At 37.5% G+C, this 10,015-nt stretch overlaps 1 protein-coding gene across 1 annotated transcript in view; it reads right to left on the reverse strand.

Moving 5' to 3' along the window:
* LOC104984313 (olfactory receptor 10H3-like) overlaps positions 1-10,015 on the reverse strand; it is a 13,340-nt gene that overhangs the window by 2,404 nt on the left and 921 nt on the right. The window lies entirely within an intron of this gene.

A 10,015-nucleotide genomic window follows, 5' to 3' on the forward strand; every position in this document is an offset into this window, starting at 1 on the left:
TTAATTAGAATGCAATTAATAATATTTGTAAATGGTGGCTTAGTAAAGAATCTGCCTGCAATGTGTGAGACTTGGGTTCTATCCCTGGGTTGAGAAGATCCCCTAGAGAGTGCATTGTAACCCACTCCAGTATTCTTTTCTGGAGAATCCCCATGGACAGAGGTGCCTGGCAGGCTACAGTCCATGGGATTGCAAAGACTTGGACATGACTGAGTGACTAAGAACAGAACAGCATAAATTAGTTATTGGATATATTTAGACTCTTAAATAAAGAGATAGTAAACATTTTCTTTAAAGAGTTCATGGAACTTTTACAAAAACTGAACTTGTATATAGGACATAAAGACATTTTCCATGAATTTCAAGTATAAAAATGAGGTAGATTACAGTGCATTAAAAGTAGACATTGTTGTTTAGTAGCTTCTTAGATCCACTGTGTTTGGGAGCTAAAGGTTGTATTAAATAATACTTTGTAACAGTAGTAAAATGTAAAGTAAATTTTAATACTTTATAAAATTTTATAATTAAATAATTGAAACACATAATCACAAATTTTAAACTAAATTTGTACTATGAAAAAACACAGGAGGCAAGAATATACAATGGAGAAAAGACAATCTCTTTAACAAGTGGTGCTGGGAAATCTGGTCAACCACTTGTAAAAGAATGAAAGCAGAACACTTTCTAACACCATACACAAAAATAAACTCAAAATGGATTAAAGATCTAAACGTAAGACGAGAAACTATAAAACTCCTAGAGGAGAACAGAGGCAAAACATTCTCTGACATACATCACAGCAGGATCCTCTATGACTCACCTCCCAGAGTAATGGAAATAAAAGCAAAATAAACAAATGGGACCTAATTCAACTTAAAAGCTTCTGCACAACAAAGGAAACTATAAGCATGGTGAAAAGACAGCCTTCAGAATGGGAGAAAATAATAGCAAATGAAGCAACTGACAAACAACTGATCTCAAAAATACACAAGCAACTCCTGCACCTCATTCCAGAAAAATAAACGACCCAATCAAAAAATGGGCCAAAGAACTAAATAGACATTTCTCCAAAGAAGACATACAGGTGGCTAACAAACACATGAAAAGATACTCAACATCACTCATTATCAGAGAAATGCAAATCAAAACCACTATGAGGTACCATTTCACACCAGTCAGAATGGCTGTGATCCAAAAGTCTACAAGCAATAAATGCTGGAGAGGGTGTGGAGAAAAAGGAACCCTCTTACACTATTGGTGGGAATGCAAACTAGTATAGCCACTCTGGAGAACAGTGTGGAGATTCCTTAAAAAACTGGAAATAGAACTGCCATATGACCCAGCAATCCCACTGCTGGGCATACACACCAAGGAAACCAGAATTGAAAGAGACACGTGTACCCCAATGTTCATCGCAGCACTGTTTACAATAGCCAGGACATGGAAGCAACCTAGATGTCCATCAGCAGATGAATGGATAAGAAAGCTGTGGTACATATATACAATGGAATATTACTCAGCATGATACTGGATGCTTGGGGCTGGTGCACTGGGATGACCTAGAGGGATTGGATGGGGTGGGAGGTGGGAGAGGGGTTTGGGATGGAGAACACATGTACACCTGTGGCGGATTCAAGCCAATGTATGGCAAAACCAACACAATATTGTAAAGTAAAAAAAAAAAAAACACACAGCTTTCAATATATTTATGGAGAAATTTTTACAAGAAGAAAGTCATGCTTAATAAAATCAAAATCAGGTTGTTGTAGAAGATTAAAACAAGGAGAAGATGCCAATAAGAAAACACAAAAAATAAAATTGAAAAATAACTAGAGAAATAATGGATATTTTTAAATTAATAAAGATAGAAAAATACAAGTTAGGAAATTTGAAATAATACACTAAGGAAATAAGTTTAGAATATATATGGAAATGTAGCTTAGAAAACTATAAAATTCCAAATCTGGTGCTAGAAAAAATAGAGACCTTGGGGACTCAAGTCAATTTTGAGGAAACTGAAAAATTTGATGAAATGCAGTCATTCCTCAATAACCTTGGCCCCAGTGGGTTTTCAGGTAACCTCTCTTAAATTTTTAAGGAACATTTGAGGAGTATCTTATACTCATTTCTAAAAGCCAGAAAAATCATATGAAGTATGCTCTCCCCTTTTCATTAAGTTAATGCAATCTTGGTTCTAAATCAAGTTGAATGCTAATAAGAAATGAAAATTATGGGTCCATTTCACCTACCCATGCAAAGTTTTAAAAACTAAGTGTTCTTGCCTGGAGAATCCCAGGGATGGGGGAGCTTGGTGGGCTGCTGTCTATGGGGTCGCACAGAGTCGGACACGACTTAAGCAACTTAGCAGCAGCAGCAGCAGCAGCAGCAAGAAGACATAGCCTAGTCAAATCCATTCTTTTTTCAAAAGTAGTGTACGATGATAAAGTGTTTTGACTTCTCCCGTACATGACAAGAATGGTGCAACATCAGAAAACCTACCATCTGACTCATCAGGTGAATAAACTAAAGCAAAAAATCATATAATTATTTCTATCAAGGCAGGAATCTATTTCCTAAAATTTCAGTCCTATATTTATGATTTTAAAAATTGGCATGTATTTAATATAAGTATTAGTATATATACATAAAATATTGTTTTATATATACAACATAATGAATGATATATATATGTGTGTGTATATATACACACACATATATATTTATATATACACACACAATCAGTTATGATTTTAAAAAGCCTCCGCAACATGTTACGGAAAGGGATTTTCTTAGCTAGGTAAAGAATATACACTTTAAGTACTGGCACAAAACAGACACATACAATCAATGGAACCGAATGGAGAGATCATAAATAAACCCACACACCTATGTTCATTTAATCTATGACAAAATAGACCAGAATATAAATTGGAGAAAAGATAGTCTCTTCAATAAGTGTTGCTGGAAAAACTGAACTAGGTGTAAAACAATGAAATTAGAACATTTTCTCACAACATATTAAAAAATAAACTGAAATGGATTAAAGACGTAAATGTCTTTACCTCTCCCACGAAATTCCTGGGAGAAAACATGGGCAGAACATGTTTGACATAAATTATAGCAATATTTTTGTCTCCTAAACCAAAAGAAAAAGCAGAAATAAGTGAATGGAACCTAATTAACTTTAAAAGCTTTTGCACAGCAAGGGAAACATGGACAAAACAAGAAAACAGCCTACAGAATGGAAGAAAATATGACTGAAAAGGGTTAATATCCAAAACATAATCATACATCTCAATATCAAAAAACAACCTAATCAAAAAATAGGTAGAAGATCTGAGTCCTCAGGTTTCCAAAGAAGACATACAGTTGGCTAACAGGAACAGGAAAAGATGTTCAGCCTTGCTAATTATTAGAGAAATGCAAACAATAAAAAGAGCTATCATTGTACATCTGTCAGAAGGGCTATCAACAAAGTCTAGAAATAACAAATGTTTGAGATGATGTGAAGAAAAAGGAACCCTTGTACATTGCTCGTGGCAATGCAAATTGGTGCAGCCACTATGAAAAATAGTATAGAGGTTTCTAAAAAAAAAAAAAACTAAAAAGAGAACTACCATATCATTCAGAAATTCCACTCCTGGTTATACATTTGGAAGAAATGAAAACACTTATGTGAAAATATACATGCACCTTAGTGTTCATAGCAGGACAATTTACAAGAGCCATGATTTGGAGTATCCCAAGTGCCCAAACAGCAGATAGATAAATGGCTTAAGAAGATTAATAATATTATTAATATAAATAATAATGTAATGGAATATTATTCAGCCATAAGAAGAATGGAATTCTGCCACTTGCAACAGCTGGGTGGATCCAGACAATATTATGCTTGTGAAATAAGAAAGAGAAATGCAAATATTGTGTGATATCACTTATAATTGTAATCTAAAGACTAATACACACAAATGTATATGTAAAACAGAGACAGACTCACAGGTACAGAAAACAAACTAGTAAGTACCAAAGTGGTGAGGGAAGAGGTGAGGGAAAAACTAAGGGTAGGGGATTGAGAGTTTCCAACTTCTGTGTATAAATAGATAAGCCACAAAGAAATATTGTATAGCATAGGAAATTGTAGCCATTGTCTTATAATAACGTTTAACAGAATGTAATCTGTAAAATTACTGGGTCACTATGCTGGACACCAGAAACTCGTGCAACATTGTGAAATTCAACTGCATTTCAATACAAAAACACCTTAAAACAGAATATGTGCTACAAAACTAGCAAATAGGTTACTAATGGGGAACTTTAGATGCATTATTTTAGGAGCAAGAATCCAAGGTTACTTACTGTCTCTGCTGTCCTTGAACATGGAACTGAAAGCCTTGAGCAGTGCACTAAGGAAAGGAAAAGAGAGAAGGCATGCAAGGTTGGAAGGGAATAAACATGATTATGCACACAGAGAAGTTGAAAGAATGAAAATGAAGTTTATTAGAACAACAGAAGCACAAAGTTTCAGAAGGCAAGATCGACAACAAAGAAAGATAGTATTTCTCATAGTATTACACCAGTGATTATCATTTAATACATATAATTTAAGTTAAGTAGGATAAGACAGGGCAAGGGCTAATAGAGCTTTGCCAGGAGAATAGACTGGTTATAGCAAACACCCTCTTTCAACAACATAAGAGATGACTCTACAAATGGACATTACCCGATGGCCAATACTGAAATCAGATTGATTATATTCTTTTCAGCCAGAGATGGAGAAAAAACAAGACTGGGAGCTAACTGTGGTTCAGATCATGAACTCCTTATTGCAAAATTCAGACTTGAAGAAAGTAGTGAAAACCAGTAGACCATTTGGATCTAACCTAAATCAAATCTGTTACAATTATACAGTGGAAGTGACAAATAGATTCGAGGGATTAGATCTGATAGACAGAGTGCCTGAAGAACTATGGATGGAGTTTCATGACATGGTACAGGAGGCAGTGATCAAGACCATCCCCAAGAAAAAGAAATGCAAAAAGTCAAAATTTTTGTCTGAGGAGGCCTTACAAATAGCTGAGAAAAGAAGAGAAGCTAAAGGCAAAGGAGAAAAGGAAAGATACCCATTCGAACGCAGAGTTCCAAAGAATAGCAAGGAGAGATAAGAAAGTCTACTTCACATGTACACCAGTGGCAGATTCATGTTGATGTATGGCAAAACCAATACAATATTGTAAAGTAAAAAATAAAATGCAGTTGAATAATTTATTAAAAAAAAAAAGTCTACCGCAGTGATCAATGCAAAGAAATAGAGGAAAACAATACAATGGGAAAGACTAGACATCTCTTTAAGAAAATTAAAGAAACCAAGGGAACATTTCATGCAAAGACGGGCTCAATAAAGGACAGAAATGGTATGGAACTAACAGGGGCAGAAGATATTAAGAAGAGGTGGCAAGAATACACAGAACTCTACAAAAAAGATCTTCATGACCCAGATAATCACGATGTGATCACTCACCCAGAGCCAGACATCCTGGAATGCAAAGTCAAGTGGGCCTTAGGGAGCATCACTACAAACAAAGCTAGTGGAGATGATGGAATTCCAATTGAGTTATTTTGAATCCTAAAAGATGATGCTGTGAAAGTGCTGCACTCAATTTGCCAGTAAATTTGGAAAACTCAGCAGTGGCCACAGGACTGAAAAGGTCAGTTTTCATTCCAATCTTAAAGAAAGGCAATGCCAAAGAATGTTCAAACCACCACACAATTGCACTCATCTCACACACTAGAAAAATAATGCTCAAAATTCTCCAAGTCAGGCTTCAACAGTACGTGAACCGTGAACTTCCAGATGTTCAAGTTGGATTTAGAAAAGGCAGAGGAATCAGAAATCAAATTGTCAACATCTGTTGGATCATTAAAAAAGCAAGAGAATACCAGAAAAAATATCTACTTCTGCTTTATTTACTATACCAAAGCCTTTGACCATGTAGATGACAACAAACTGTGGAAAATTCTTAAAGAGATGGGAATAACAGAACACCTTACCTGCCTTCTGAGAAACCTGTATGCAAGTCAAGAAGCAACAATTAGAACTGGATATGGAACAACAGACTGGTTCCAAATTGGGAAAGGATTATGTCAAGGCTGTGTATTGTCACCCTGCTTATTTAACTTACATGCAGAGTACATCATATGAAATGCCAGGCTGGATGAGGCACAAGCTGGAATCAAGATTGCTGGGAGAAATATCAATAACCTCAGGTATGCAGATGACCCCACCTTTATGGCAGAAAGTGAAGAGGAACTAAAGAGCCTCTTGATGAAAGTGAAAGAGGAGAGTGAAATAGTTGGCTTAAAGCTCAACATTCAGAAAACGAAGATCATGGCATCTGGTCCATCACTTCATGACAAATAGATGGGGAAACAATGGAAACAGTGAGAGACTTTATTTTCTTGGGCTCAAAAATCACTGCAGATTGTGATTGCAGCCATGAAGTTAAAAGATGCTTGCTCCTTAGAGGAAAAGCTGTGAGAAACCTAGACAGCATATTAAAAAGCAGAGATGTTATTTTGCTGATACAGGTCCATTTAGTCAAAACTATGGTTTTTCCAGTAGTCATGTATGGATGTGAGAATTGGACTATAAAGAAAGCTGAGTGCCAAAGAATTGATATTTTTGAACTGTGGTGTTGGAGAAGACTCTTGAGAGTCCCTTGGACTGCAAGGAGATCAAACCAGTCAATCCAGAGGAAATCAGTCCTGAATATTCATTGGAAAGACTGATGTTGAAGCTCAAACTCCAATACTTTGGCCACCTGATGCGAAGAACTGACTCTTTGGAAAGACCCGGATGCTGGGCAAGATTGAAGGCAGGAAGAGAAGGAGATGACAGAGGATGAGATGGCTGAATGATATCACTGACTTGATGGGCATGAGTTTGAGCAAGCTTCAGGATTTGGTGATGGACAGGGAAGCCTGGCTGCAGTCCATGGGGTTGCAAAGAGTTGGAAAGACTGAATGACTGAACTGAACTGAGCATAAGACTGGCAGCAGTGACACAGACTATAAAGAAAAGCCCTAAACATCTTGTTCTCAGGATCCTTGAAACAAAAATTATTGTGCTTGCAAAAGGTCTTTTCTTTGGGTGAGTTATCACTACTGATCTTCACCATTTTAGGAATTGAATCTGAGAATGATTTAAAATATTTAGTATTTGCACATTTAAAAGAACAATAATAAACCCATTACATTTTAATATAGCAACACTTTTAGGAAAGCAGCTGCATTTTCAAAAACTAGTGAGAATAGTGGTCTGGTTTCAGATTTTCTCAAATATGTTTGATTTCTGGCCGACTGCAAGACAACTAGATTCTGGTGTTTGATGCTTAACTTCATCTGTGGCAATGAAGCATATGACAAAAATACCTCCTGACCTGAGCTGGGAAAATAAGGATCTGATGGCCCTCTAGAAATGGTCCCTGGAAACCCATGGGTCCTCATATGACATTTTGAAAAGCTCTTATACAAAATATCTAGGATTTAACCAAAGACATGCAATATCTCCTGAGACAAATATTTTACTCTTTAACAAACATGTAGAGGATGACTGGAATACATGTAAAATCGTACATACTCTTGAATGGGATGACCTAATATGGTAATAATATCTCTTCTTCCCTAAATTATCCTGTCAGCACAATTGCATTAACTACTCCATGAATGGATAATAAATTTAATAATTATACTAACTTCTTCTAAAAATAAAGTCAGAGTGAAACTATACATCTTATAAATTGAAGCAAACAGGAGAAATATTGTATGTCTTCCCAGATATTGTGACACATTATAGAGTCACAGTCATTTTTAACAGTGTGAACCAAGAATAGAAAAAGACACTGGTACATTGAATGGATAACTCAGAAAATACCCCATCATTATAAAAAAATCTAATATTTGATAAATATGGCATTGTTTACTAGTTTCTGGTGGGAAGACTGATTCTTTTATGAAGCAAAATTCATCTGAATTTCTACCCAAGACCACATACAAGGTGGAATCCAGATGGATTCAAGACATATATATGCAATATAAACCATAGAGTTAATGGGAGGGAGTGTATGAGAACTACTTTGTTGATCAAGCTGTGAGTGGAGAAGGACTTCCTAAACAAAACTTCTAAAGCACAAACCTAAAGGTGACATGAAAGCATCAGCATTTTGAATTTTGGTTCCACAAAAGATATCCTGAATAAAGTTAAGAAGCAGATGGAAAATTGGTACAAGATCATCTGCACTGTCTAAAATAGGTAACACTCTCAAGAAGAATAAAGAAGAAGTAGGTACTTTGATATAGGTATGAGCAAAAGATATGAAAAGAGAAATCACAGGAGTTACTCAGGCAAATGAAAAGATGCTCGAAGAAGGGACTGGGGGGAATGAATGAAAGCAATGGAATTTCACTGTGTACATATTCACATGTACATATTCAATTTCCCAAATTGGAAAATGCCATGGTCATTGGGCAATGGGAAGAGGGAAATCCTCCTGCACTGCTGGTTGGAATGTACAATGGTGAAAATTAAAATATAACATGCTCTGTACACCAGCAAATTCATACCATATCATAACAAATTTGTTAAAATGCATAGAAGTTACAACACAAAGAGAGACTTCTAAGGTAAACTATGAACTTCAGTTAATAATAATTGATCGAAAATGGTTCATCAGTTGGGACAGGAGTGCCAGACTATTACATTTGCTCAGTATGTAACAGCATCCCAGGCATCAAGACACCAGGTATCTGTAGCATCCCTCCATTCCAAGATCATGACAACCAAGCTATCTCTGAACATGTCCAATGTCAACTGTAGGACAGAACCACCCCAGGTTAAGAACTGCTGACCTAGAAGCAGCAAAGCGAACCTAGGCTGGGTGAGAACCAACGATTCAGAATGGGTAAACAGAGAAGAGCCCCAGCAGCCTCTTGGGAATGAAAGCCTCTCTTTTGGACCTTCTCCCCAGCCCTGACTCTATCCCTAGGCTGGCCAGAGCTACCCACAACTGTCTGATTCTACTTTCCTACCCTCTCCCTTCTGATTGCCCTCAGCCTGGCCTGCCTCTTCCATGAAGCAGCCAGCAGGGAAGGGTTGATGATGCTCTCCTGCCTGATGCTCTCAGTGGTGCCCACAAGCAGGGGTGGAGTCACACCTCGGGCTCCTGGAAGTGATCCTGTGTGCTTTATCCCTGCTGTAGGTTTCCAGCAGGCTGCTCTCCAGGAAGCCAACCTAGAAGCTTTGTCCTCAGGGTCTGGGGAGTCGGAGAGGGACTTCAAGGGGCCTTTGGGAGCTTGTAGCATCTACTTCTTCCTCTCATTATCCACATAGACAAAGGTCATGAGTCTCTCCTCTCCCAGAGAGGCATGAGCCCCTGCTGAGGGCTGAGGAGCTCCAAATCTTGGGGGAAGACAGGGCTGGAGACAGATGTCCTCAGTCCACTGGGGTCAAGGTAGGGTCAGAGGGAAGACAGAAGCTGGAGGAGCCAAGAGTGAGATTGTAGGACTGTGTCTTCAGGAGAGGACAGCTGGTTGGCTTTTCAGAATAAAAAGCTCATTTGGAGCTGGATCTTGGAGAGTCATTTGCCTTATGTAACATACGTCTTCTGGCCAAATTGGCCAAAAGTTACCTCTTATCCCAATCAAATTCTACCCTATTCCCATAGTCCTGGTAGTTCAAAACAGAGAGTGTGATATCCACATAGGTCTCCCAATGATGTCATAAAACATAACTATATGGCAGAAAGCAAAGAAGAACTAAAGAATCTCTTGATGAAAGTGAAAGAGGAGAGTGAAAAAGTTGACTTAAAACTCAACATTCAGAAAACTAAGATCATGGCATCCAGTCCCATCACTTCATGGCAAATAGATGGGGAAACAATGGAAACAGTGAGAGACTTTACTTTCTTGGGCTCCAAAATCACTGCAAATGGTGACTGCAGCCATGAAACTAAAAGACACT

Source organism: Bison bison, unplaced genomic scaffold (assembly GCF_000754665.1).
Source record: "Bison bison bison isolate TAMUID 2011002044 unplaced genomic scaffold, Bison_UMD1.0 scf7180017863978, whole genome shotgun sequence".
Lineage (NCBI taxonomy): Eukaryota > Metazoa > Chordata > Mammalia > Artiodactyla > Bovidae > Bison > Bison bison.